The sequence below is a fragment of the Leptonychotes weddellii genome, chromosome 4, assembly GCF_054177405.1.
Source record: "Leptonychotes weddellii isolate Sample4059 chromosome 4, ASM5417740v2, whole genome shotgun sequence".
In the NCBI taxonomy this organism is placed as follows: Eukaryota; Metazoa; Chordata; class Mammalia; order Carnivora; family Phocidae; genus Leptonychotes; species Leptonychotes weddellii.
In genome coordinates, this window is record NC_138372.1 from 129556278 (window position 1) to 129562277 (window position 6000).

Below are 6000 nucleotides of genomic sequence, written 5' to 3' on the forward strand. Positions count from 1 at the left end.
CCCCCTGCTATATTTAGAGAGAGAGAGAAAGCACAAGCAGGGGGAGGAGCAGAGGAAAAAAATCCTCAAGCAGACTCCCTGACCAGCTCACAGCCTGATGCAGGGCTCAATTCCAGGACTCTGAGATCATAACCGATCCAAAATCAAGAGCTGAATGCTTAACTGACTGAGCCACCCAGGTGTCCCTAATCTTTTAAGTTGTTTTTTTTTTTAAGATTTTATTTTTATTTTTGTGAGAGAGAGAGAGAGAATGTGCATGCATGAGCAGGGGAGAGGGGCAGAGGGAGAAGCAGACTCCCCACTGAGCAGGGAGCCTGATGTGGGACTCGATCCCAGGACCCTGGAATCATAACCTGAGCCAAAGGCAGACACTCAACAGACTGAGCCACCCAGGCGCCCCACTTTTAAAATTTGATGTCATAGAATTAATGAATCTCTAGGTTGAAAGGAATAATTACACATGGTTATGCCTCAAATTCCTCAAATAAAGACATTAGATATACAAATATCTCAGGATCAAAAACTTCTATTGATGTTGGAGGAGCCTATTACCTATTCAGGTCATGTTCTTCATGTCTAGACAGTTCTGTCAGTTCTTTCCTACATTGATTTAAAAATCTATTTCCCTAGTGTATGTATCTATCGGTCCTGGTTCCAAACATTGGGATAGTCTATATAGAGTACATCTATTCCCTCCCCCACATGACAGCCCTTTATAATATTTCCAGATAACTTCTATTCCTGAGGACTTTTGTTTTTACATTGAAATAATCCCTTCTTCCTTCAGTTGCTATTTAAGAGGTATGTTCTGTATTTCTTTGAAAGTATGGTACCTATAACTGCATGTGATAACTTTTAATCCATTTAGGTCTTGTCAGCACAGTTGGGATATCTCTTCTCTTGAAAGTAATATATTAAAAGCCTATTTTTTAACAATGACATGACATTGCTTAGTTGATATTTAACTAAAATGAGCTAAAAATCCTCTCTCTTTTGTAACTATGCTGTTTTGCCTTATCTCTCCTTTTTTATACTCTAAGTTGGGTTAGGTTTTTAGTCCATATATAACACTATGCCTTTATCCCTCTTAATTTTTCTAAAATTTTTCTAAATTCATTCTAGTTCCAGCAGTGCACTCAGTATGGTTTTGATTCCTAAATCTGGCATCTCCCAGCTTGTCATCCACAAACTTGACAAAGTTTCCTTTTGTAATTTCATCCAAGTTACTAATTAAAATTTTGAATGGTACTGGGCTAAGGAAAAGTCTGCAAAATGCTACAGGCTTGCTCCCTTCAACATGACAAATCTCAACTAATCATCACTCTTAAGGTACAACCATGTACCTATTCACTAATGAATATAACTGAAATATTCTTAAAGTGTTACACGATATCATAAAAGACTATGTAATCTACAAGTTTAACCAAATAATCTCTATTTCCAGGTCAGTTTTTAAAGCATTGGCTTATTTTTTCATCCAAAATGTGTGTTTCAATGTAAGTACACTTTTCTTAGGGGTTTGGGGGCTGAGTACATTAAAATATTAAAAAGGAACATGTCACCTGTCCTTACATAGAAAAAATATGGTATTGCTCAGGCTCTGCTTAAGAAGTCTAGATGCAAGGCACTGTGTCCACCAAAATCTCATGATTTAAGGATACCAGCTGTATAAAGAATCCCCAAATTAAACATCTGAAGAAAAAAAAAAAACTAAGAAAATTAAAGATTACACAGAAAACAACTTTAAAATAAGTATAAATAAATACCCTTAGAGATTTGAGTGGATATATCTTTAAAATTACAAGTTGCTATGAAATAGAAACAAACATCTAGAAAAAGTTCAAACTATGTGCCTCAAAATAATAACCCAGAAGTTGTTTATTCATTTTTTTAAAGATTTTTATTTATTTGAGAGAAAGAGAGCATGCATGCATGAGTGGGGCAGGAGGTGGGGGGTGGGGGGGGAAAGGAGAGGGAGAAGCAGACTCCCCACTGAGCAGGGAGCTGGACACAGGGCTCCATTCCAGGACCCTGAGATCATGACCTGAGCTGAAGGCAGACGCTTAACTGACGGAGCCACCGAGGGTCCCCCATAAACTGTTTATTCTTAAAACCCGTCCCACTTCTCATTCCACTACTGACCTAGGGAGTTTGTTATGGTAGATAATTAGTCTGCAACATCCATAATCTGTGGTTGATTCCTTTATGAGGATATTTCGAGACCCTGAGCAAATGGGTAAGTACCAATAAAATAGCTAAAAGTGTTTTCATTTCCAGTTTGAAGTCTCTTCCCCTCGTTAAGAATACAAAAAAGAAAAAATTAATCGGTTCTTTATTGATTTATGTAGTTAAGTGAGAGTATGGCTGAAATGACCAGATACTCTGCTTGTTCAGAAAGGACATAAAGAGGGGCGCCTTTGTGGCTTAGTCGGTTAAGCCTCTGCCTTTGGCTCACATCATGGTCCCAGGTTAAGAGTCCGCCTTCGGCTCAGGTCATGATCCCAGGGTCCTGGGATCCAGCCCCGCATCGGGCTCCCTGCTCCACAGGAAGCCCTCTTCTCCCTCTCCCACTCCCCATGCTTGTGTTCCCTCTCTCGCTGTGTCTCTCTGTCAAATAAATAAATAAATAATCTTAAAAAAAAAAAAAAAAGAACATAAAGAGACTGGATAGAATATGATTTACTTTCTGGCATTTTACCAATCAGAAATTAAGTTTCAACCTGTGGACCTTATATGATTTATTAAGATAAAATCATGCTCTGGATTTTTCCGTTATTCCACAGGGAGAAACTACTTTGCATAGGCTGTCAAACCTTAATTTTTCTCTTTATTTTTTTCACTTTTCTTGGTGAGAAATTTTAAGTTCTAGTCTCTTAGCACATTTCGATTAAACAATATAGTCATGTCAGTTATAATCACCATGTTTAACATTAGATCCTCAGGCTTATTCATCTTATAGCTGAAAGTTTGTACCCTCTTACAAACCTTTTCCTATTTCTCCTACTCCCCAGCTCCTGGCAACAACTTTTCTACTCTGTTTCTGTGAGTGAGTATAACTTTTTTTTTCTTTTTAGCTTCCACACATAAGTAATATCATGCAGCATTTATCTTTATCTGGCTTATTTCATTTAGCATAACGCCCTCAAATTCCATCCATATTGTTGCAAATGGCAAGATTTCCTTCTTTCTCATGGCTGAGTGTATTCCAGTGTGTGTGTGTGTGTGTGTGTGTGTGTGTGTGTGTGTGTGTGTCATATCTTTTTCATCCATTCATCCATTGAGGTACATTTAAGTTTTTTCTGTATCTTGGCTATTGTAAATAAAATTTTTCTTTTAAAAGAAAAGAATAAAAAGCCGTTTTTCTGTACTATTTCTTTACTGTTTTGATACCTTTTTACTGCTGTGATCTGCTTCCCATTAACCTGAACTTGGTGAGTTTTCAGTGATTCATATGGCATGTCTGGTCTGGACAAAAGCATTTTAGAGGCTAATGAATACAGACTGTTTTCAGAGACTCAGAGAAAAACTTTTGTATGTTTCCTTCTAGGCAAACTCAGATTTTGACATAATTGTTCTTCAATTCGGTGACATGTATTCAAAATTGTTTCCTTAAATATTCTTTGAACCTCAGAAATAATTAAATATTTAGGGTGTTAGAATGGAAGAAATGCAATACTGATGGATAAATTGTAGTGAACAAAGTATTTCTTAAGGGAAAATTTCCTCTCAGTAGGCATAAAAAGCCCTACAATCTCTACCAAAAGCCCCAACCTACTTTTGAGATTATAAAAGTTTTTCACTGGAAAACACTGCAGAAATTCCCAGTGGGCTAGCAGAGGGAGAAAGGATTTAAAAGTAGTAGCTAAGTTGACACCCTGGGCACATTCTGGTAAGGAAAAAAAAAAAAGCCACAATTGCCTCAGACAGCATCATCCACAGTGTTAGATTTCTTGACTTCTTGCTGATGTACCCTCTCCCCGACAAGGAATGTAACAATGAAATTTACTATTCATTCATTCTAGAAATCACTAGTGAATACTAACCATGTGTCAGGTAGTAGAGATGCAATGAAAAAGGTAAAAAGCCTGTCCTCAAGAGATATATATTCTAGTGGGAGAGGAAGACAATACACAAACAAGAATTGGACAAATTTATTTAAGTGAATAGGATCCCATCAAATAACAATTAGTGTTGTGAAGAAAACAAAGAATAGTGGATTTCAGAGGGATTGGAGGAGAAGGACCTACCTTAGATTAAAAAATGATTAGGATACTTTTTCAAAAAGCAAGGTCTGAGAGATTTCCCCCAGTGAAGAAGAGGTGCCTGACAGGTGAATATTAGGAGGATGAGTGAGGCCAATGTTAATGGAGGTGGTGACTGAGGACAAGGGAGCTGTGAGCCAAAGCCACAGTAGTAAGAAGAGGCCGGAATCACATAGGACTTTGGGGAAGAGTTTGAATGTCATGATAGTGTAACGGAAGCCACTGGATAAATTCAAGCAGAGAAATGATATGATGTACTGTAGTTTACATATTTGAAGATTACTAAAGATGACTAGAGAGGGGCTAGATGATGCCTGGACTGCAGTGGGTAGAAATGACCAGATTTCAAAATTGATTGATGGGATTTGATACATTTTTTTTAAAGATTTTATTTATTTATTTATTTGAGAGAGAGAGAGAAACAGCATGAGAGGGGATAGGGTCAGAGGGAGAAGCAGGCTCCCCACTGAGCTGGGAGCCCGATGTGGGACTCGATCCCAGGACTCCGGGATCATGACCTGAGCCGAAGGCAGTCACTTAACCAACTGAGCCACCCAGGTGCCCGGGGTTTAATACATTTTTTAAATTATTGTAAAGAAATGCCCATTCAATGCTAGACTTCTTTCATCTTTCTAAAATAGAATGTATCACACCACATCTGTTTAATCTTCAAAGGTCCCCAAACACCCACAGGATAGAGGACAATCTCCTTACGGCAAGAAACCCTTTAAATTAGCAGCTACACAGCTTTGCAGGCTCTGCTCCTAACATTACCCTCTATGCCCTGAACTTCAGCTACACCAAACTACTCAGTTTTTCTTTTGTCATTGCCTTGCACATGCTGTGAACATTACCTGGAATGCCACTTAGCCTCCTCTCATGTACCCCAAGAACTCTGAGTCATCATTCCCAACCCTCAGGACACTCTCATAATCCCAGAGACAAGTTAGTTGCTGCTTCTCCATGAGCTCATTGCAGCCCAAGTGATTTTTTAATTGTGTTCTAACAGACTGATATCCCTGAGGGCAAGGACTATGCTTTGTTATTTGTATTCCTAGAACCTATCTCTCCTGAGTTCTTTAACTGCTTTGGAAATGAATAAATGAATGGGTGGATCATGCTGAAAATTGAGTCATACGGTGTATTCACTCAGTAACAGAATTTCAGGAACATTCTTCACATTATTGTTGGTTTGAGAGTCGCCAAAAGTTGTTTTTGCCATTTTCTTGTACCATCTCATGAAGAGCAACTTTTTTTCTTCTCATCAACCCACAGGTATGCTATTCTAGCACAAAATGACTGGTCGTTTTTCTCTACACTGTGGTAAACATGTCACACTCAGTAATGGAGAACCAAGAGAAGACAAGCAAGCAAGGACCAAGAAGAAAACGTCCAAATGAAGCAGAACATCACTGTACTAAATAGCATCTGTCTCATGGCAGGGCATATGAGGCTCAGGCATACTTGTATCACCCAAGAAGGTTCTTAGAATAGTGCCTCCTCTAGGCTTTTCCTGATTGTTTGGGATATTACTGGACTTTTTTCACTGTTTGGGACTTTATATTATGCAGAGCTGGGAACTTACATCCAGAAGTCAAGGACAAGCTGTGCATACGTCTTGGAAGCATTTCATAGATTTACCGTCTTCAGCTGATTTTAGTCATCTTTACTCATTGAGCCAACAGGACATGTCATAAAGGCACCCACATTTATGAAATTTGTTATCACACCTGTTTGG